Source organism: Protopterus annectens, chromosome 7.part0 (assembly GCF_019279795.1).
Source record: "Protopterus annectens isolate FY-2018-M chromosome 7.part0, PAN1.0, whole genome shotgun sequence".
NCBI classification, from domain to species: domain Eukaryota; kingdom Metazoa; phylum Chordata; order Ceratodontiformes; family Protopteridae; genus Protopterus; species Protopterus annectens.
In genome coordinates, this window is record NC_056739.1 from 1,716,633,894 (window position 1) to 1,716,658,417 (window position 24,524).

Here is a 24,524-nt window from a genome sequence, read left to right on the forward strand (position 1 = left end):
GCAAATCAGTAGATGTTATGTGATCCTATCTCGCCTACATTCTGTACTGATGGGTTCGGAGCCGATCCTCGGCTCCGACTCGGCACGCTATACTATAGAGCGAAGTGTCTAATTGACTGAGCTATTCTACATCCCAGGATGCACCACTGCTGCTTCCCCAGATCTCGTTTGCTGCTCGACAGCAATAGACGTGGTCTCGACTTGGCTGGGCTAAGTACTCTTTACTGACTAATTTCCTGTCAGAATTTTTCTAATTTTTCAACCAAAAGCTGTTTTAACAGCTACTAAACGCTTTTTGAAAAGTTTGTGTGGATTTATTGTTGGCGCTAGGTTCCCGCTTAAATTAGTAGGGATTTCCTCGCGCTCTACTTCGGGCCGTGTTACAGCCTTTTTTGTTACTAAAATTTGTTGTGTGGTATTTGTATACTAAACGTCAAGGTCCCGTTTTTAGTTAGAGGGGCCTTGCCCTTGTGCTCTGCCAGAGCTGTGTTACAGTTTTTGCCTGTTTGATTTACTGGCCTATCCTGTTTAAATTAGAGGGATTTGGCATCTCTGTGTGTTTAGTTTTACTCTGATTGTGGTGTGTGTATTTCTGGTGATGTCGAAGGAACATAGGCCTTCGGGTTTTAAAAAAATGTACCAAGTGTGGGTACAAGATGTCAATCACGGATGATCACTCTCTATGTGTTTATTGCTTAGGCCCTAAGCACCTTCAAGAGTCGTGCAGTGTATGCCACGCTTTTTCTTCTCGTGTCCTCCAAGACAGGAAAAACAAATTGATATTGAAGGGGCTTATCACCCCTTCTTTTGAGGAGGCTTTATCTTCTTCCCCCTCTCCTTCCAGGAAGAAGTCGTCTTCAGCTCCGACCAGTCCGTCGGAACCGACAGCAAAGAAATCAAGGCAGGCTTCTCCGTCGGCTCCACGGACTTCGGAGCCGAGGTCGGAACGGGATGCCTCCAGCCTCGACTCCTCTGTCTTCGGAGCCGAGCGCTCGAGCATCGAGAGGCGGGTCACCTTCTCCGGCTCCATTGGTTTCGGCGCCGAGAAAGGTCGCTCGCTCAGACTCTTCTACCTCGGCGCCGAAGTCCCCGTCGGCTCCGAGGGAAATTGCTGTACTGGTGGAATCTCCCTCGGCGCCGATATTACTTGAGACTATTTGGAGCTGGTCCCCCAGTCTTTCGGAACCGGCGGAGAAGTCAACTCGGGCCCGATCGGTCTCTTCTCGGTCTTCGAGGATGTCCGATTCGGATATAGACAGGGTGCTTCAAAGGCTGTTCCAGTCTCCAGTTTTCCAAAAGTTAGTCTCGGCTCCAGCCCAGTCTGCTCCGGCGCTGATTGTCCACCCTGTTGTATTGGTTCCTCCTCCAACAGCCTCGGCACCGTTGGAGTCGGTGCTGGTGGAGCCAGTGGAGGTTCTCGGGTCGGCTCCGACCCTTATTCCAACCCTGACCTTCGGATCGGAGTTCGGTACACGGACCTCCTCGGTCGGCCCCAGGGGTGATGCTTCGGGTCTGATGCTTTCGGTTCCGAGCCTCCCTCTCGGTGCGTCGGCTGCGGGAGTGCCATCTACTGGTGTGGCCTCGGGGGTCGGACCTTCCCAGGATTCGGGGGGGGGGGTCCGGCCTTCAGGGCCATGAGGAGTGCTTTGGCCAAATCTTCCTTGGCTACCTCCACCATCTCTCCGGCACCTTCCCTTGGCACGGAGACTAGTTCCTTTGTTGTCCCCCTGTCTCAAGACAGCGGAGCCCTGGGGCCTGAGGTCACCCCCATTGGGGATTCCTCCCTTCCTGGGGGTCCTTCCGAGGCTTCTTCGGAAGAACCTCCCAGGAAGAGACAGTGCAAGAGGAAGCACGTCGACTCGCCTGATGAGTCTCTCACCTCGGACACCGACCTCGATGATGCGGAGGGGTCCCCCAAGTCATCCTCGGATGATGTCTCCTTTGTGGACATCTTGGTAATCCTCAAGCAACGAGGCGACTGGCAGTCCAAACCCCCTTCCGCTGAGGAGTCTGTATTCCTCAAGGCCTTCGGGGCTCAGCCTTCCGCCTCCTGGGTGTCTCCGCCCTTCGATGAGCTCCTGGATTTGATCTCTCGAAGGGCGTGGGAGCACCCGGATTCTGTGGAACCGGTGCCAGCTCGCCCGAATAAATTTCTGTCAGCCCCCCCCCCCTGAAAAGGACTTCTTATCTAAAGGTGTGGTCGTAGATGCCCTGGTGGTGGCATCTGCTACCCAGCAAGATGTGGCAGAGGCTTCGACGTCCGTCCACCCTCCTAATAAAGAGTCCAGGAGTATGGATCGGTACGGGAAGCGCACCCTTACTTCAGCAGCCTTTACTTTAAGGTCTCTGAATTACCTGACGCACTTCACCAGACTTCAGAGGGATCTGGTCAAGGAACTTTCAGATACCCTCTCTGGTAACCTACCTGAGCAGTTGGCCCAGACGGTTAGCTCTCAGTTGGCTACTCTATCATCAGTATCGAACTCGTCCATGAGGCTCATTTCATATGCGGCCGAAGGGGCGAGTAGAGCGGCGGGTACAGGTGTTGCTCTACGGAGACAAGCCTGGCTCTGCCTGTGTCATTTTGCGGAGGCCTTCAAGTCTTCCTTTGCCGACGCTCCCTTTGATGGGTCCTCCTTGTTTGGACCCAAGGTAAAGGACACCTTGACCTGCTGTGAACAAGAGGGTAAGACTTTGACTGCCGTAGGGGCACGGTTTTCCACTCCCGGCCTTATCCCAAGGCTAGAAGAGGGGGGGGGGAATGTGGTTCCGCAAATCTCAGAAGACTTACCCCTCACAGCATGATGATCCCCCTTCTAGAGGCAGAGGAGGGGGAAATTTTTCAGGAAGACGCCGTCCCAGAGGCCCCCGCAACACTGGAGACCGCGAGTCCTTTCGTGGCTCCTCAACCTTCCAGCATCCCTGAAGGATTGCCCGACTGCGCCGCTCCGGAGCCAGTTGGGGGTCATTTTTCGAGGCACCTAAAGGCCTGGGAGAATATCACTCAGGAGAGATGGGTGCTCCGGATCATTGCCGGAGGTTACAACATCCCTTTTTCTCAGCCCCCCCCCCCCATCCCGGAAAATCCTGGACCCACCACCCAGTCTTCGGGATCTCGCAGCCATCGAAATTTCAAAGCTGCTTCAAAAAGGAGTCATCCAACCGGTCCCCAAAGACCAGACCAGATTAGGGACTTACTCAAGATTCTTTTTGGTGCCAAAAAAGACCGGGGACATGAGGCCCATCTTGGATCTCAGCAAACTCAACCGTTCTGTCAAGAAGTCCAAGTTCCGGATGGTCACCTTACAATCCATTCTCCCGCTGCTGGAGGAAGGTGTTTGGATGTGCCCCATAGATTTCAAGTACGCCTGTTATCATATCCTGATAGATCAGGCGTCCAGGAGACACTTGCGCTTCAGCCTGGGAGACGGTCATTTCCAGTTCCGTGCACTGCCCTTTGGTCTCACCACAGCCCCCAGGGTGTTCGCCAAATGTTTGGCGGTGGTGACTGCTCATCTGAGAAGTCTAGGATTCCAGGTGTTTCCATACCTAGACGACTGGCTCCTAACTGCCACCTCCAGGCGTCTACTCTTACAGAACCTAGCAGCCACTATATCTCTAGGCAACTCCCTAGGAATCACCTTCAATTGGGAAAATTCTGTGTTGCTGCCATCTCAGCGCATACAGTTTATCGGAGTAGAGATAGACTCAAAGCAAATGTGGGTCTATCTTCCTACAGAGAGGATAGAAATATTACAGTCTCAAGTCCGTGCATTGATCCTCAAACGCCGAGCCCCAGCCAGGATGGTCCTACAACTGTTGGGTTCCATGTCGGCTACCGTTCTCCTAGTTCCCTTAGCAAGATTGCATATGAGGATTCTCCAGTGGCTCCTGTCAGTCCAGTGGTCTTATCAGGATCTCCCTCTGTTACCTCGTTCTGATCACGGAGACGTGCAAACAGGACCTCCGTTGGTGGCTTCTTTCCTCCAACCTGGATCAGGGGCGACCCTTCGTTCCCCCACCTCCAGTGGCCACTTTGACTACGGACGCCTCCCAGACGGGGTGGGGGGGACATTACCTGGGCAGGTCAGTCCAAGGCAAGTGGCACTCCGACGAGAGTTCCCTCCATATCAACATACTGGAAATGAGGGCGGTGCTTCTATCGCTACAAGCACTACACAGTTACTTTCCCCAGGGCATGATTGCCATTCAGTCCGACAACATGTCAGTAGTCTGGTACCTGAACAAGCAGGGAGGGACCAGGTCCTGCCCCCTTTGCAGAGAGGCCATGAAAGTATGGGATTGGGCGATTGCAACCAACCGTTTCTTGGTAGCAACACACATTCCGGGGAGATCCAATGTGATAGCCGACAGACTGAGCAGAACTATTCTCTCCCCGCAGGAGTGGTCTCTGAGCGACAGAGTGGCAACTCATATTTTCAGAAGATGGGGAAATCCTTGTTGCGACCTCTTTGCAACTCCTCTCAACACGAAATGTCAACAGTTCTTCTCTCTCACCCCAGTTCCGGGGGAGTTTCCCAAGGACGCCCTAGTCCAAGCTTGGCCCATCGGCCTACTGTACGCCTTTCCACCGGTTCCTCTTCTTCCCAGGGTGATCCAGAAGGCAATTCACTTGCAGAGCAAGATGATTTTAGTTGCCCCATACTGGCCTCGTCAAGTCTGGCTGCCCTTTCTTCGGAAATATGCACTGGGCGGTCCATGGTTCCTGGACCAGATTCCAGACCTCTTGATCCACCAGTCGGGACAGCTTCATCAGTCCCTTCACTCGTTGAGTTTTACAGCTTGGCTCCTCCACTTCCGACCATAGTCAGGAACCATGTTTTGGATTCGGAAGTCATACATATCTTGTCCTCGGCTCACAAGACTTCGACTAAAAAAATGTGTAACAGCAAATGGAAGAGATTCGCTATTTGGGCCCAACTCCGGGGATTAGATCCCATTACTACCCCGGTGTCAGAAGTTTTGAAGTTTTTAGCTTCTTTATTCAATCAAGGTTCTTCGGTCTCTACCATCAAGGTTCAATTGGCAGCTATTTCTAATTTTCATGAAAGTATAGACCCACCTTTGATGAGCAATAAGTTGTGTAAAGCCTTCATGAAAAGTGCTGGGCTGATACGACCTCCGATTTCTCATCCCGCTCCACCGTGGGATCTTAATTTCGTATTAGGTGCTTTGATCTCTTCCCCCTTCGAACCGGCAGCAACTTGTGACTTGAAATTTCTTTCTTGGAAGACTGCTTTTTTGGTGGCAATTACATCAGCCAGAAGAGTTTTGGAACTTCAAGCCCTATGTGTCAAACCACCATACCTGGTTTTTCACAAGGATAGAGTATCCCTCAGGCCTAATCCATCCTTTGTTCCCAAAGTTTGTTCTAGTTTTTGTCTTCAGTCATTGGAACTTCCAGTTTTCTTCCCAAACTACTCAGAGCGGAATACATCTTCCACTCATTGGATGTTCACAGGCAATTGCGTTTCTATTTAGATAGGACGCACCAAACACGGAAAACAGATCAGTTGTTTGTGTCCTTTTCGGACAATAAATTGGGCAAAGCTGTCACGAAGGTCACTATTGCCAAGTGGATCAGAGACTGTATCAGTCATACTTACTTTCTTTCTAATAAAGAGCTTACAACCACTGTCAAAGCTCATTCTACAAGGGCTATGGCTACTTCGACAGCCTTTCATTCCAAGCTTGCCATTAGTGACATTTGTGCTGTGGCTACCTGGTCTTCTCCTCACACCTTCATTTCTCATTACAAATTGGACGTGGCATCTCGGGGGCGAGCTACCTTCGGTTCCACAGTTCTCAGGAGTGTTTTCCAGTGAGCCACCCAGGAATCAGGTGCTAGGGACGCTGTCCCATCAGTACAGAATGTAGGCGAGATAGGATCACATAACATCTTTTAGTTATGTACTTACCATAACTTTAGATGTTTGGGATCCATCTCACCTACATTCCTAATAACCCACCCTCCTTCCCCCCCTGCCTTGGAGATCAGAAGAGACCGGCGTTCAGTTTAGCCGTTTCATCTTGAAACACCTGGCAATGTTATATCAACAGTCTATGTGTGTGTGCATGTGTGCGGGCAAACAGATCTGGGGAAGCAGTAGTGGTGCATCCTGGGATGTAGAATAGCTCAGCCAATTAGAGACTTCGCTCTATAGTATAGCGTGCCGAGTCGGAGCCGAGGATCGGCTCCGAACCCATCAGTACAGAATGTAGGCGAGATGGATCCCAAACATCTAAAGTTATGGTAAGTACATAACTAAAAGTTGTGTGTTTCTATAGCTTCCATGATAACATTTTACTTCGATTTTCATTGCTCCATTATGTGGAATCTGAAGTGGGTCTATATTAGTTGATCGAAACTTTAGGTAATCGAATACCTAAAGATAGACACCTAAACAGCAAAAGCTGTAAATATCGAATAGCCACTTCCGCAAATTCTTTCGTAGGGAAAGAATTTGCTTGGCCGTTATCGGGAATCTGCCCTTTTCTCCACTGTAGAGCGATCTCGGAGTTGGTATATTTTGTTGGTGGGCACAGCCCCCCCACTCAATTAGGGTTTGAAATTTTTTTTCCTCCGGCCAAACAAATTCTTTCCCTAAGAAAGAATTTGCAGAAGTGGCCATTCGATGTGTACAGCTTTTGCTGTTTAGGTGTCGAGCTTTAGGTATTCGATTATCTAAAGCTTTGACTTTATAATGTAGACCCTCTGAAGCTGACCAGTCAGTTTTGGAGGAGAGTGATGCATTTTGTTACCCCCATATTTAATTTAACCATTTTGTGGCATTTTATTTCTGATGTTCTTCATCTCACATTGCTGCAGTCCTTACACTTGGGTAGTCCGCTGTCCTCGGTCGGCCCGAATATCAAAGTATAAGGCTGACGTCGGTCAGGGCGCATTTGACTGACATCAGGACGTCAGGGTACAAATGCGCATGACCGACGTCATATCCTCAGTCTTTTTTGCCGCATGGTCCGATGCAGAAGCAGCATTGCAAGTGCCGGTTGGCGTTCTGAGATTTTTCGATTTAGAAGTTTCAGACCGAGTTCAAAGTTGGCTAAGTACCCCGTTGGGGAATATTTTAGTTTTTCTTGCCTCAGTCATTTACCGGATGTCAGAAAAAGTCAATAATTGCATTTCTTGTGGGAAACAGATACCGCATAGAGATTATCATACTTTGTGTATTCCTTGCTTAGGGCCTGAGCACGACGTTGTTGGCTGTCGCTCTTGTGCTAGATTTAACAAACGCACTATAAAGAGAAGGTTGGATTGTGCAAGGTTAGTCTTTGGGAAGCGGTGCAACTATAAAATGCCGTCGGATGCTCCGACGCCCGCTTCTTCGAAGAAGCGCAAGGACAAGGCAGTTAAGCCTAGCCTAGAAGAACCGTCTGTACCGGACGCAGGTTCTTTAGAGGTGTCGGTGGAGCCGGTGGCTCCACCGGAGGTTTCTTTGTGTTCCCAGGGTGAGACCTTATTATTGCAAGATGTGGCCTCTCAGGAGACAAGTCAGGCTGAGGGGCTTTCTCAGGTAACTACACTCCCTCCCTTCCTAAGGTGGCTAGGCCCTCTCCTTCTGTTTCAAAGGCTTCTCCCAGGGGCAGGCCAGGTTTAGCTTCAGTTGGTGTTACCCCTAGCTCTTCAGGTACTGTGCCCAAGAAGCATATGCTTAAAATGGCAGAAGATTTGATTACTTTGATTAGGGGTTCTATGCCCCCTCCTGATAAGAGACCTAGGGTGGAACCTGAGCTGGGGGTTTTGAGCAGGCTTCAGATGTTTCAGAGTCTTCGGCTGAAGACTTGCAGGAGTACTCTCCTTATTCTGATTCTGATGTGGGTGATTCTACTCCTTCTGCTACTCCTCCTGAGGATTTTTCTTTTCAGAAACTCTTCATTCCATGAGGGAGCATTTTAAGTGGGAAGGTCAGGACTTCTCTGATTCCAGGAAAAGGCTTAGGGAATTTCTGTTTTACCCCAGCATAGGCCTTTGGCTATACCTCCTGTTTTGGATGTAGTGGAAGATGTTTTACAGAGGCTTCTCTTAATCCTGATTCTTTGCCTCCTGCTCCTGTTAAGCCGGATAGGTATTACAGGGTGCCTGAAGCTCATAAGTATCTTTTAAGAGTCCTAGGGCAGACCCAGAAACTGTTAGCCAGGGGCCTAAAGGTGTTAAGGCTTCTGTTGTTAAAAATCCGGTTCCTGCAGACAAGGAGGCTAGGGCCTTGGATAGATGGGGAAAGAAAGTCTATACTTCTTCCACTCTTGCTATGAGGGCTCTGAATTGCCAGTTTCACATGTTAAAATACCAAAACTATCTCCTTTCACAATTGAAGTCTAAGGTTGATGCTCTGGCAGTAGGTATTGATTGTAAAGAGTTGCAAGATTTAGTGCATGTTTCTGAACAAGTGGGTAAGCATTCTTTGCAATGTGGTTTTGATGCTGTACAGGCCTCGTCTAGGGTGGCTGCCACTGGGTCAGTTCTTCGCAGGCACGCCTGGCTGAGGGATCAGAATTTGTCTGAACATGTTAAAACAAGGATTTTAGATGCTCCTTTACAATCTGACGTGTTGTTTGGTCCTCCTGTTGAGACAGTTTTAAAGAAAATGGAAGACAAGGCTAAGTCTATGCAGACTGTTAAAGATTTTTTGTAGGTCCAGCCTCCAAAGTTTAGTAGAAATTGGCCTACTAAAGGGTGGACGTATCCTTCTTATGATTCCCAGTCTAGGGGTAGATCTAGATGTGGTAAGGGCAGAGCTCAGGGCTCTTTTAGGCCTAGAACAGGGAGTTCTCCTGCACAGGCTTCGGGTGAGGGCAGGGGTCAGTCCTTTCGTAAGCAGACCCAATGACCTACCTTTTCAGCTGCCAGAGCCTGCTCGTCTGGCGGCACCTTTGGGAGGAAGGTTGGCACTTTTCAAAGAAAATTGGAGTTTAATTACCCAGGACAGATTGGTATTGGATATCATACACCGAGGCTACAGGTTTTATTTCCATACCTTGCCTCCTTTCAAAGGCATGCCAGACGTTCCTCCTCAACAAAGAATAGAGGCTCACAAACTGGTTTCTCTGTTGCTCCAACTAGGGGCCATACAGCCAGTCCCTCTGCCAGAAGTGGGCCTAGGATTTTATTCTCGCCTGTTCCTAGTACCAAAGAAGGGGAACACGTGGAGACCAATTTTGGATTTATCTATCCTCAACACTTATCTGGACATTCCCAAGTTCAAAATGTTGACGTTGCAGCAGCTTTTACCTCTGCTGGGCAAAGATCATTGGATGGTAACTTTGGATCTCAAGGAGGCTTACCTTCATGTTCCTATCAGACTAAGTTGCAGAAAGTATCTGCGTTTTCGAGCTGGGACTTCTCACTATCAGTTCTCTGCATTGCCCTTTGGCTTATCTACTGCCCAGAGTGTTCACAAAGTTCTGGCTCCAGTGATAGCTTTCTTCAGACTAAAAGGAATACAGATCTATCCTTATTTGGACGACTGCCTAATTCTGGCTCAAGGAAGGGAAGAGCTTCTTCATCATTTGGAATATGTGATAGCAGTGCTAAGATGCCTAGGGTATTCTGTGAACGAAATAAAGTCCAGTCTAGTACCCTCTCAAGACATGTGCTTTCTGGGTGTGAGACTGAATACAGCATCCCAGATGGCCTTATTAACCCCGGACAAACAAAAGAGTCTATCCTTTTACTTCCATCAACTATCTCATCAGTCCGGGCTGACTGCAAGGACAGTCCTTCAAGCCTTAGGGTTCATGGCATCTTGTATTCTGGTGCTTCCCAATGCCAAACTGCATATGAGGAAGCTACAATGGTATCTCAAAAATGTATGGACACAGCACTGCCAGGATCTGGACACTGTCATTCAAATAATACCTTGCATTCAAAAGGAATTTTTGTGGTGGGCTCAGGAATGTCACCTAAACAAGGGACTCTCTGTGACCCGGCCAGAGGAGAGTCAGATTTTAACGACAGATGCCTCAGACAAAGCTTGGGGAGCTCCTCTAAATGGAAAGTGGATACAAAACAAGTGGCCTGTCAGACTACAACATCTACATATCAACATGAAGGAGATGTTAGCAGTCCAGTTTGCATTAATAGCTTTCAAGGAATTACTTCTTCCAGGGCAGGTGTTGATTCTAACAGACAACACAACTGTCATGTGGTACATCAACAAGCAAGGGGAACGCATTCTTATCCTCTATGCAGGCAAGCAATGATTTTGTGGGAGACTGCTCTCAGTTTACAGCTCAATCTTCAGGCAAGGTTTCTGCCAGGAGCACAGAACTCCTTAGCAGATGTGTTGAGCAGACGAATTATGGATCCCCACGAGTGGAAATTGGATCCTCATGTGTTTCAGAAATTGACAGTGTCATGGGGAACTCCAGACATAGATCTGTTCGCTTCTCCACTAAACCATCAGCTTCCAAGGTTTTGCACAAAAAGGTTTCATCCCACAGCTTGGAGAGTGGATGCTCTTTCTTTCAATTGGAGCAATCTCCATGTGTATGCCTTTCCACCTCTGCCTCTCCTCCCAAAGGTACTTCTAAAGATCAGACAGGACAAGCCAAGGATGATTTTAATAGCTCCGGATTGGCCTCGACAGCACTGGTACCCATTACTGAGAAGTCTGGTACGGATGCCTCCATGGCCTTTGCCTTCGATTCCACACCTGTTGTCGCAGGAGGACAGCCATTTGCTAAATGTCAAGCTTCACTCTCTGCACCTAACAGCCTGGCATATTCTGTTTTGAACCATAGTGGGCCTCCACTTCCTCAGCAAGTTTTGAATGTTATTTTGGAAGCTAGAAGGCCTAGTACAAGGAAAGTGTACGCAGACAAATGGAAGAGATTTTTATTTTGGAGTGCAGCAAAGATTTTGATGTTTCGAGCCTAATTTGTGTGTGGCTCTTCAATATCTTACTGAGTTACTAGACAAAGGTTTGTCTTTCTCTTCTATTAAAGTTCATGCTGCAGCAATTTCAGCTCACTATGATTGCCACCCACCATTGTTTTCTCATCCTTTGTTCAAGCAATTTCTTAGAGGGGCAAAGAATATAAGACCCCCACGAAGAGCTCCTACTCCTGCTTGGGATCTCAATTTTGTGTTGGAGAAACTCACTGTACAACCTTTTGAGCCTGCAGCTACTGCTGAGTTGAAATATTTATCATGGAAGACTGCTTTTTGTTGGCCATTACCTCTGCAAGAAGGGTTTCTGAATTACAGGCCCTTATGGCGGTTGAGCCTTTCTTGATTTTCCATAAGGATAGGGTATCATTACGTACTAATCCTTCCTTTATGCCTAAGGTGGTTTCTAGTGTGGCTTTAAACCAAACTATTCATTTGCCTACTTTTTATGCAAATCCCCAAAATAAAGGGGAAAAGATTTTGCACACTTTAGATGTTCACAGGCAGTTGCGTTATTATTTGGACAGAACTAAAGGGTTCAGGCAGTCTCAGCAGTTGTTTGTTTCTTTTGCTTTGAATTCTCAGGGCAAGCCTGTGTCAAAACAAACTATTTCTAAGTGGATTGGGTTTTGCATTGCTTTCTGTTATTCCCATCATGGCAAGGAGATTCCAGCTGGGATTAGGCCTCATTCCACTAGGGCTACTGCCACTTCAACAGCTTTTTGAGGGAGTGGCAACCAAGGATATTTTGGAGGCAGCTACTTGGAGTTCTGTGCATACTTTCTCTAGGCATTATCACCTGCCACTTTACTCTAAGTCCAGGGCTGGTTTTGCCACTGCTGTTTTGCAGGGCATTTTGGCAGCTCCTGCTTCCTTGTAGTTAGCCATCCTCCCTTACCTCTGCTTTGGGATTCTACCCAAGTGTAAGGACTGCAGCAATGTGAGATGAAGAACATAGTACAGTTTTGTACCTACCATAAATGTAGATGTTCAAGATCCACATTGCTGCAGTCCAATTTACCTCCCTCCTTCCCCTCTGTAGTTAGAGGTGGTTGTGTGGGTTGGGTTGTACATATTTTGTATATTGTATATATTGTACATATAGTTAGTGCAAGGGTGGTTGGTTGGTTGTTTGCTGTCTTTTGGTTTTGACCTTTATTTTTAGGGTCTTCTGACATCTGGGGCAAGAAAAGACTGAGGATATGACGTCGGTCATGCGCATTTGTACCCTGACGTCCTGATGTCAGTCAAATGCGCCCTGACCGACGTCAGCCTTATACTTTGATATTCGGGCCGACCGAGGACAGCGGACTACCCAAGTGTAAGGACTGCAGCAATGTGGATCTTCGAACATCTGCATTTATGGTAGGTACAAAACTGTACTTTTTGAATCCATCTCATGGGTAAACCTCAGGTTAATTTACTTTAACATGCTGTTAGTCATAGCATTTCCTTTTTTAGAAACATTACAAAGCACTGGGACTTTTTATGTAGTGATAGATTGCATTTTCATCAAAACCATCCTTTTTTGTTAAAGCTATTTTCTGAAGTATCAGTCATCTCGTGATTTTTTTCTGGAGGTCGTCCAAGAACGCATTTTGAATATACACAGCCAAGTTTTATTCTTTTTGCTGTGTTCCAGTCTTGATATAAATATTTGAACTTCATTTGCCTTTCTTTATTACAGAAGGGGAAGTTTGCACCCAAACAGACTCATCTTCAGTGGTTGGCTGGTCAAACCATCATGAGGCTTCTTGGCCTTATTTTGATGTTATGAAGGGACAGCGCATTGGATTTGTGCCGATGTGTTGGGGGCAGTCCTTCCTGAAGTGGTTTGTTACATGAATGAGTGTCATAACAATTTACTGTTTAATTCACATATACATTTCACATTTTCATATGGATCTTTGTTTTGTAAGCAGAGCTTGATTTTTAAGATCTATCCTTTGTGTCCTTTTATTTTTAATTCCTAATACCTCTGGTTTTCTGCTGTGTGCCATTAATATTCCTTAGGACGTTCACCTTAATCTCTACCTTTGATGTTTGTTGAAATATTTCTGGCTTGGCTATACTGTGTCTAAGTATGTTGGATAAGAAGTGATTTCTAGAGCTCACTCTCTTATCTTCTCACCCTTTGTTTTCTTTTAAAAGCAGCTAACATGTGGAGGGTGTACTAATTTTGGTTGTAGTTAGAATCCTACATTTTTGTAGGGAAAGAGTGAAAGTATGACCTGCACAGAAAGACTTCTGGTTTGGGTGCGAAATTAGTGTATTTTTAAGTGCAACCCTAACTCATATGTAAGGATGCTGGTCTGATTCATTATAGGGTTGTGTGATTTCACTCAAAAATGTTACTGGGAATATTAACATGGTACAATGGATTTGTAGAACATTATTGCTGCATTGGTTGCATTCATTGCAGAGGTTCCCTTTCCAGTCTTTATATTAGACTCTGAAGCCCTTTTGCAGGGAGCAACTATTAGAATTTCCCCTTCTGATACTCCCTTTGCTGTTACAGTGCATTTTCTTAGCATGAGCTTCTTATTGGTACATCACATTGCCATGTACTGTGGTCTCCAGTATTTTTCTTATGGTTGCACATTTGATTTCTTAATCTGTGCATATGGTACACAAACGTTTCTGGATTTGAGGCTTTATGCACAACCTGCATGATTTCCCCAGTCATCAGATTACAAGCTAGGTTCCACTGTCACCATTTGCACTACCTAAGAGATGCGTCATGAATAAGAGAAGCTTGGATCGTGCATCATCTCAAGTACTTGGAAGGTGAGCAGTGCAGGGATTAGTATGAGAGTTTCTCACTGTGTCTGTTGTGGTCAAGTAGGTGGAAGAAGATGAGGGCAAAGGAAAAAATTTGTAGGCTGGGCCTTCAGACAATGCCTTCTTTGGTAATTTGTCTCCTTTTACAAAGACCTATCTAGAGACAGCCTGTGGTAGTCTGAAGTACTGCCCACTGTTTATAAGTTCATAGGGTAGTACTAGGCTGTTGATCCAGAGGACCATTTGTAGCTTAGTCATAGTACCCCAAATTATAGGTATCCCTTGACGTGACTAATTTATACATAGTTTTGACCCCTTTTAATGAGGACTTAAGGGGCCAGACTCCGGGGTGTGTTTACACTTGCCCATCCATTTAGGTTATACTTAGAGAGTCAGGAAACTACTTTGCTTTGCATCCAAAGGAAGTCTTTGCCACAAAAGAGGGATTCTATGGGTTCTCTCTCTATTTTGCCAGCAAATCACTTTTTATGTTCAGGTGGAAGTTAAGATTTCTCGAGTGGGTGTTGCAGGTGGTGGTAGTTTTGTGAATGTGTCATTGCAGGAGCTTTCATAGCTGTTTAGCCTTTTGGGACTCTGTAAGACGGAAGTTACCTCTCAAGAGTTTGTATAAAACAGAAAAGAGAGTGAGAACACTTTGACATTTTGGAAAGCTTAAAGAAGATACGCCCTTTGATTATCTTAGTGAGGAAACACTGCAGTCATTTAGGCTGTGCCGTATGGTTAGGCAGGTACATAACAAAAGGGCCCTTTCATCAAGCCAATAATAGAGTACAAGTTGGGAGGAGTAGAGAGGGATGAGAACGTCCTTAGATCTGAAAGGCACACCCTTTGATTAGTTTGTCAGGATAAAAGGATTTCCTAACAGTGAATGCATGGTGATCAAAGGGTAGTTTGTCATTGAAAGTGCCATGGTCCCTAATTGCTGAAATAGCTTTCAGATGGGTGTCACCTCTGTGGTAGGTGCATGGGTGCCCAGTTTTGTCTAAGGGCACAGTGTTGTATTTCATGATATTTAGTTATAGGCCATGGTCCAGATACCACTTACTGTTGCATGTTAATCCCTCCTGAAGAATTTGGAAGTTGGTTGGAGAGTTAATGACATCTTAGGTTGCTGTCATCTGCAGGTTTGGTCACTCACAGGTCCTTGATGTCAGCCTTGATATCAGAGAAGTAAATACCAAAAAAAAGCTGTCATAGGTAGGCACTAGGGTATCGGCCCAAAGGCCTAAGTAAGCCTAGCCAAGAAGGTTCCCTGGCTTACGCCACCCAAGAAAGTTATTTTCCTGTGACCCGGTCGAGCAGAGCCACAGAAGTGATCCCCGGGGTGTATTTCCTATTTCCCATCCACTTATCAAGATTTTTGTTGAAGAGTGCTAATAAGGAACTTTGCTTGACATAGATGGGTAGCTTGTTCCAGAGTATGGGAAGTCTCTGGGACAGGAATCTATCCTTCCAGCTTGTCCTGTTTGTTGTGGTGATAAGATTTAGGTCCGTAGAGCATCTAGCTTTGGAGGGATTGCGATTTCTTTAGGTGTAGCATGTCCAACAGCTCTGGGTTTGACATAGCTTATATGTTAAGCAGAGATCACCTCGGAGTAGGTGATATGCTATGGAGTAAAGCTGTTTTTTTTTTTTTTTTTTTTTTTTTTTTATAGAGACTGTGAGTGTAGGGCATCTGTTTTGAGGCCAGTAATCCTCTTTGTGAGGTACTTCTGTGGCCTTTCCAAGCTGCTGCAGATGTCTTGCGAGGTACTTTCCAAAAGGGGCATTGTACTCTATAATGGGTCTAATGAGTGTCGAGTAGAGGGGAACAATAACCTTTTTTTTCTTAGATGCCAACCCTTTTTTGATGGTGTGCCATGCAGAAGGCTTTCCTGACTACTCTGGTGATGTGATTATCAAAGGAGAGACTACTGTCCACCTGGGTCCCCAGGTCTCTTATCACACATTTGGTGTTAAGTAGACTGCCGCCTATGTGGTAGTTCATGGGGACAGAGTTTTTACCAAAGGGGATGACCATGCACTTTTTGGCATTGAGCTTGAGGCCATGGCTCTGACACCAGGCATCTGTCTCATTGAGGCCCTTCTGTAGGATGTCCACATCATTTGGGGACTCAACTATGGCTCCTAGTTTGCAATCATCTGCAAACTTCGTTAGCCAAAGACCTTCTGTGTTAGCCTGTACTTCAGAGAAGTAGATACCAAACAGGAGAGGACCCAGGGACTGAACCATGTGGTACTCCACTTGTCACTGGTTTGAAGTCAGATTTGGAGTCTGCAACTTTTACAGTGTGAGTTCTGTCAGTGAGCCAATTGGCAACCCATCTTGTGACGTAGGGATTTATACCTAGTTTAGTGAGTTTAGCTATAATTCCAGAATGGGGGATGGCGTCAAAAGCCTTGGCGAGGTCAAGATAGGCTGCGTGAACCACCTTACCCTCATCTACAGCTTTGGTGACTGCCTCAAAGAAGCTGATCAGGTTCAGGAGGCATGATGTGCCTTTCACAAACCCGCACTGGATGGGGTCTAGAGTTTGGAGGTTACCAATGTCTTTGTTCATGAGTTCCAAGATGGTACATTCCATGGCCTTACAGACCAGGTTAATAGGGCGATAGTTCCCGGGATCAATGGTGGCTCCCCCTTTGTGGAGTGGGATAACTGTTGCTGTGCGCCATTCAATGGGTACAAAACCTGATGTGAGACTGATTGAACATGGTGCTTAGGTGGGGAGCCATTTCGTTCTGAAGTTCATGTAAAATACAGCCTGGGATGTTGTCAGGACCCATGGATGCTGTGTGTTTGGCTTTAGAAAGTGCAGCTTTTACCTGCATAGTTGTGATTACAGGGATTCTGCAGTCTTCCTGTATAGATATTGTCCCTTAAGGGGGTGAGACGGGGGTAAAGTTAGCACTGAATCTATCTGCCAGGATGTTGGCAATATCATCTGGTTATATCATTTTCATGCCGTTGTGCTGTAACTCGGAGCAGATCTGGGTGTTGCCGTTGAGATTCTTGACATAGCTAATAGAATGCTTTGTGGTTGTCCCTAGAATCCGTGGCGATTTTGTTTTCGTAGCTAGCTTTGGAGGATCTTATAAGGGATCTCAGCTTCTTACTGAGGCTGACTAGAGAACTCCTCCACTCATGGGATTGTACTCTCTATTGCAACAGTTTCATGTTCTTCATGTTTCACTGTTGCAGTCATTACATTTGGGTAATCTGCTGGCAGGTTGCCTTCAGTCGGCCTGATTAACAAAGCCTTGGGTCCTGCATCGGTTTCTGTCCTTTCTTCCATGACATCAGGTTTATAAAACATGCAGCCGATGCCATTACATCAGTCTTTATTGCCACGCGGTGCCCGAAGCAGAAGCAGTTCGCAAGTGCCGGTCGGCCGACTCCTGATATTTTCGTTTTAGAGTTTCAGATCCGAAGTCTTCAACTAAAAAGCTAAGTACCCCGCCGGGAAACTTTTTCTTGCTCCTTACCGATGTCAGTGAAAGTTAATAATTGCATTACTTTGTGGGAAGCAAATACCTCATAAGGATTTTAATTTGTACTGTATTCCTTGCCTAGGCCCTGACCACAACGTACCTTGCTGTCTGTTTTGTGCTTTATTTAATCAACGCACTATCAAACGTCAGTACGTTTTTGCTTCTAAATATTTTGGCTCACACTTTAATTATCCAGAAATGTTGTTGGTTAGCAATCCAACTACCAGAATACCTAAAAGAGCACAAAGAAAAAAGACAGAGACAGCCCTTTGAGGTCCAAAACTGCCGATGATGCTTCTCCTAAGCCAGTCGCCAGTTCGCCGGTACTCAGTGAGGCGCTTTCACAGCCCCTGATGCCCCCTACTTCTGATTTGCAGGCCTCTACTGAGACCCATTCAGAGTACGGTATGCCGCGAGATGCTTCAATTATGGAACCCGCGGATGTCTCTACCTTGGATGGGTCTGGAGCCGCTGTGCAGGCACCGGCTTCTGAGAGTGTTTTCAGGCCTACAGATTTGTATATTAGACCGCCATCTTCGAAACTAAGGCCAAAACCTCAACCTATGCCTAAAAAAATGGCGCCTGGGCCACATGTGCAGGCCCCTCTGCCTAAAAAAAAAAACAAATGATCAAAATGGCTGAAGATTTAATTACTCTGATCAGAAGTAGCCAACCCCCCCCCCCCCAAGAGGCCTAGGCAAGACATTGATTATGAATCTGAACAGGATTCTATTTCTTCTGACTCATCTAATGAACAGGAATTTTCTATTCCTACCTATGAAGACTCTGATGCAGAAGATTCCATTCCTTCTGCTTCTCCTCCTGAGGATTTTTCTTTTGGGGAAACTTTACATACCTTAAGGGAGCATTTCCACTGGGAAAGTCAGGATTTCTCTGACTCTAAAAAGAGACTTAGGAATTTTCTTCTTCTTCCTCAGCATAGGCCTTTGGCTATACCTCCTGTTATAGACATTGTTGATAATGTTTTTTTCACAATCTAGTATGGCTCCGGATTCTTTTCCTCTGGCTTCTTGTAAGCCAGACAGATGCTACAGGGTACCGGACTCCCACAAATTCCTTTTGAAAAATCCTGTTGCAGATCCTGAAACCATTTCTCAGGGTCCCAAGGGCATTAAGGCTTCTACTGCTAAAAATCCTACCCCTTCTGGTAGAAATTGCAGGGCGCTAGATAGATGGGGTAAGAAGGTTTACACTTCTGCAACCTTGGCAATCAGGGCTTTAAACTGTCAATTTCATATGCTAAAATATCAACAGCATATCATGGGACTGCTTAAACAGAAAATTATGTTAATTTCTGACTGTGTGGAAAACAAGTATTTACAGGATTTATTGCATTCAGCTGAACAAGTTGGAAAACATACTTTGCAATGTCATTTTGATTCCTTGGAAGCCTCTTGCAGGGTTGCTGTAACTGGGTCTGTACTAAGAAGGCATGCTTGGCTCAAAGAGCAAAATCTGCCTGATTATGTTAAAGCAAAATTGTTGGATGCTCTTTTACAACAGGACCGTCTCTTTGGTAATAAGGCTGAAGAAGTTTGAAAAATGATGGAAGATAAAGCTAAATCTATGCAAACTGTTAAAGATTTCTTACAAGTGCAATCGCCAAGATTTAGTAGGCACTGGCCTACTAATAACTGGTCTTTTCCAGTTCCTTCAAGTGCCACTCAAGTCAAACCCTGACATTCCAAAGGCAACAGGTTTCAGTCACAAGGAGCTTTCAGAACCAAACAATGGGGTGCCTCCTCTTCCAAATCTGGAAACAACAAGACACCTCCCTATGGTAAACAGTCTCAATGACTTCCCTTTACACTTACTAAGCAATACCTTTCAGCTGCCCCTTTGGGGGTAAAACTGGCTCCTCATGCAAGAAACTGGCAACTTATAACCCAGGACAAATGGGTTTTAAATATAGTATCCCAGGGATACAGATTTCATTTCCACACGTTGCCAATTCCAAACAGATGGCCAGACCTGCCCCCAAATCAGTGGGCAGAGGCCCAGAAACTAGTACTTTCTCTCATGAACATGGGGGCTATTCATCCAGTACCAGAAGAGAAAAAGGGATAAGGTTTCTATTCAAGACTTTTCCTGGTACCCAGAAACGACAAATCATGGCGTCCAATTCTGGAATTGTCTACTCTAAACACCTTTCTGGAAATTCCAAAATTCAAGATGCTGACTCTTCACCAGTTACTTCCTATGCTAGGCAAAGATGCCTGGTTGGCAACTCTAAATTTAAAAGAGGCTTACCTGCATATCCCAATCAGGGTATCTTGCAGAAAATGCCTCCACTTCAAAGCAAGCTACTTGCATTACCACTTCTCTGCACTACCGTTTGGCTTATCTACTGCGTCCAGGGTCTTTACAAAGTGCATGGCTCCAGTAATTGCATTTTGCAGGCATAGAAATATTCAAATATATCCATACATGGACGATTGTCTAATTCAGGCAGAAAACAAGGACACTCTTCTAAACCATCTGGTGTTTGTAAAAATGGTTCTAACTTGTCTAGGGTACACTTTAAATGAAACAAAATCACAACTGGTACCCTCTCAAAAAATTACATTCTTGGGTGCAAGCTTGAATACAACTGCCCAGATGGCTTACCTTATGCCAGAGAAGCAAATTCATTTGGTGACTTACTTCAAACAGGTGGCCACAAAAACCCTGCTTTCTGCAAGGCAAATACATCAAGCCTTGGGATTCATTGCCTCCTGCATTCTTCTAATTTCATATGCAGGACTGCATATGAGGAAATTTCAGTGGTACTTAAAAAGTCTGTGGAATCAGCATTGTCACAGCCTGGAAACCATGATTCCTATCATACCTTGCCTGCAACTAGAGTTCCTATGGTGGGCAGAGGCCTGCCACCAAAACAAGGGACTGCCATTCACACCACCCCCTGTTGCCCAAACCCTAACTACAGATGCATCAGACTATTCTTGGGGGCACATCTGGCATGGAAATGCATTCAGGGCAAATGGAGCCCAAATCAAATGCACCTTCATATCAATCAAAAGGAAATGCTAGCTGTACAGAATGCACAGACAGCCTTCAAGGACTACCTTCATCCAGGACAATTAATGATAAAGACAACACCACGGTTATGTGGTACATAAACAAGCAGGGGGGTACACACTCCTACCCCCTTTGCAGACTTGCCATGGCATTGTGGATCACGACCTTGACCTATCAAGTACAACTACAAGCTCAATTCCTGCCAGGAAAGCTGAATACTCTGGCAGACGAACTAAGCAGAAATCTCATGGACCCACACAAATGGAAACTGGAACCATGGATTTTCAACATGTTGACACACAAATGGGGGAGCCCAGACATATATCTTTTTGCCTCACCCCAGAACTGTCAGTTGGGCAAATTTTGCACAAGAACTCGTCACAAAAAAGCCTGGAAAGTGGATGCTCCATCCTTCAGCTGGAAAAACTTATCAAGTCTATGCCTTTCCCCCTCTGCCTGCTCTCCAAAGTTCTACTAAAAGTCAAACAGGACAAACCAAAAATTATTTTGATTGCTCCAGACTGGCCTTGCCGACACTGGTACCCGCTCCTGCGCAATGTGTCACATTTTCCACCATGGCACCTGCCTCAGACACCTTACTTACTGTCTCAGCAGAACAACCAAATTCTGCACACTCAGCTCCAAACTTTGAATCTTGCAGCATGGCTAATCACCTAAATTCACCCTTAGCATCCCTCAGCAAACCTGTGATGGATGTCATTTTGGTGGCGAGAAGGCCTAGTACTAGAAAATCTTATGCTGACAAATGGAAAAGATTGTGTGCCTGGAATCAATCTCAAGGGATAAGCACAGCAGTGCCCAACATTCCTCAGATTTTACAATTCTTAACTGAGATGCTTCACAAGGTCCTGTCCTTTTCTTCCATAAAAATCCATGCCTCCGCCATTTCAGCTCATTACAACACATAACCTCCCCTCTTCTCTCATCCTCTGCTAAAGCAGTATTTCAGAGGGGCCAAAAACTTAAGACCACTCAGGAGAGCTCCAACCCTTGCCTGGGTCCTCAAGTTTGTATTGGAAAAGTTCACTCTCTCTCTCCTTTCGAGCCAGTTGCTACTGCAGACATAAAATTTCTCTCCTGGAAAACAGCTTTCCTTTTAGCAGTCACTTCAGCTAGAAGGATTTCTGAATTACAGGCTCTTATGGCAGTGGAACCTTTCATCATTTTTCATGCGGACAGGGTATCTCTCAAGACCAATCGATCCTTCATGCCTAAGGTGGTATATCCAGTGTGGCTCTTAATCAGACTATTCATTTGCCAACTTTCTTTCCCAATCCACAGAACAAGGGGGAGTGGATTCTGCATTCATTAGATATACACAGACAACTTAGATTTTATGTAAGCAGGTCAAAATCTCAAAGAAAGTCTGAACAACTGCTGGTGGCATTTCTGCAGGGGCAGAGGGAAAGGCTATTTCAAAGCAAACCATTTCCAAATGGATAAGCCATTGTATTCGTTTCTGCTATATGCACCATGGAAAAACTATCCCCCAGGGGATCAGATCCCATTCCACCAGGGCTGTATCCACTTCTACAGCCTTTCTCAGAGGTGTTCCAACCAGGGACATTCTAGAAGCTGCTACCTAGAGCTCAGTTCATACATTCACCAAACATTTCCATTTACCACTTTTCTCTAAAACCAGAGCTGGCTTTGCCACTGCTGTCCTGCAGAGCTTAATAGCTGGCCCTAATGCTGTATAATTCCTTCCACCTAACAATAGCTTTGGGAAGCTACCCAAATTTAATGACTGCAACAGTGAAACATGAAGAACATAGTACAGTTGTATACACTTACCATAAATGTGGATGTTCGAGTGTATTCACTGTTGCAGCCCCGTATTTTTCTCTGGCTATACCTCTACTTTCTTTCACTATGCTTAAAAGCCATTTTGGTGTATTTGCTTTTGGGATTGGGTGTATATTTTTGTCTTTAATTTTATTTGCTCCCTGTTTGGGTGGCACCTGATATCTGGGGCAGGAAAAACTGATGAAATGGCATCGGCTGCATGTTTTATACCCCTGACGACCTGACGTCATGGAAGAAGGGACAGCAACCGACGCAGGACCCAAGACATTGTTAATCAGGCCGACTGAGGGCAACCTGCCAGCAGATTACCCAAATATAATGACTGCAACAGTGAATACACTCGAACATCTACATTTATGGTAAGTGTACACAACTGTACTTTCCTAGTTTGTTTATGGCAGGGGACCACCAGATTGGCTGCCTTTTTTGGAGGATAGCATCTTTGTTCGGTTTGGGATAGCATGATCCATGCACTCGTGTAAGTGTTTATAGAGTGCATCTGTGTAGGATTCAGCAGTCTTAACTGTATTGTCTATCTGCATGGGTGTCGTGAAGTTCGCCACTTCTGTCTTAAGATGCATGAAGTTGGATTTTGAGAAATTTTTTACTGTGACTTCCTTAATGGGGGGGGGTGGGTGGGAGTGGGATGTGGATATCTAGGGTGATTAGCTTATGCTCAGATCTGACCCACGAGGAGTTGACTTCAGGTGTGGAACACCTGTCACTCATGTTGGTAATGACTAGGTCTAGGATATTGTTGCCCCTGGTGGGGGTGTGGATAAATTGATCCAGGGCATTGGAATTTATGAATTCCAGAAAGCGGTGAGTGAAGGAGTTGGTACATGAGTAGTTTTCCCAGTTAATGGTGGGGTAGTTGAAATTGCCCATTATTAGGGTGTCTGGTTGAACCCTAATATTTTCTAGAATATCAAGAAAAGAGGAGTGGGAATCCTGGGGCATGGTGGGGGATCTGTAGCAAGCTACAGTTTGGATTGCAGTTTTGCCCAGAGTTAGTTGCACTTGGATAACTTTGGATGCGTTATGCTTAGCAACTAGCCTGGAGGTGTGAATATCCTTAATGAATATGGACACACCTCCGCCTTTGGTGTTCCGGTCCTGGTTAGGTGGCCGAAAAGTGTGGTATGAGTTATAGCCTGGCAATGCTGGGGTACTCTGTGGACCCTTGAACCAGGTCTCAGTCACTGCACAGATATCGATGTTCTCCATTTTAAAGAGTGCCTTGAAGGAGTGCATTTTGAGATTTAGACTTCTAGCTTTGAGTAGCATTACCCTCACTTTTTGCTTGCCTGTTACGGTGGTGAATTTGTCATTTGAACCTTGCTTAAAGTCACTATGGGGCAGCAAAAGCCTTAGCCAGTATCTAGAATCCCAGGGGTGACAGGTGCAGGCCATCTCTGGCAAAGCATCGTGGTCTGTCGACCATGTCGTCCCAGGCAGACGGATACTGGATCCACTTAGTGACACCAGAAGCTTAGCCATTTGTTGAAGTCTATCATTTTGTCCTTGTACTGCGGTTTCATTCTGGGCGATGGCAGGATGCTACTCAGGGCGTCATACTTGCCTGGGCTACAAGATCAGAGAGCTCTTCCATGTCTCTTTTCATGTAGTCCAGGGAGATGCATCTCAGGTCATTCACACCAACATGGACAATGACAGAGTCATATTTGTACTTGTTGTGGAATGACCTGAGTGCATGGGTTTTGTGGCAGATTCTGGCACCCGACAGGCAGCTAACAGTAACCTTCTCCTTGTTTAGCCTGGTGAGTGGGACATCCGTGTGCTTGACTATAAAGTCACCTGTGACTAGTGTGTTGGGTACGTTGTTTTGCCTTATTGGCTGTGGTTGATTGGCACACTGAGTCTGTGGGCTATGTGTCATTTCGGTTGTGTTGGGGGGATGGAGGTTGCTTGCGTTTCTGCTTTGGAGGTCTCTGTTGCTTAAGCAGATTATTATTGAGCGCCTCCGCGAATGTTTTTGTGTTTCTATGTGTGGATTTTGGTGGTGTAGGTTTAATGGGACTATGTGATGGGTGTGGTGTGGTGCAAGTGTTTACCTTCTCCTCTTGACTGTCAAGTTCAGTCTTGGTTGGAGAGAGCTTTACCTCCAGTTTGGCTAGATAAGTGCATCTTTCACAGGTTGTGTTGTTGGGTGGTAGGAGGAGAGGGTTGTCTTTGTACATGAGGCAATTGCTGCATTGCCATAAGATGCCCCGATTCATCAGATAGACAGGAGAGAACACTGGGAGCTGACCCCTGGACATGCCTGAATAAAAAACTACTTTCCTCTAAACAAGTGAGGAAGGTAAGTACAAAAACTGTTTTCCTCTAGGTAAAGAGGAAGGTTGAGTGCTGTAGTAATTTGCAGCTTATTTAATGCTAACAACAAGTTGTGAACAAGTGCTGAGCACAAATA

The 24,524-nt window shown here is 45.8% G+C and overlaps 1 protein-coding gene across 1 annotated transcript in view; it reads left to right on the top strand.

Annotated features, from left to right (window-relative positions):
* CTDSPL2 (CTD small phosphatase like 2) overlaps positions 1-24,524 on the top strand; it is a gene marked incomplete in the record, with an annotated part of 2,284,573 nt that overhangs the window by 813,953 nt on the left and 1,446,096 nt on the right.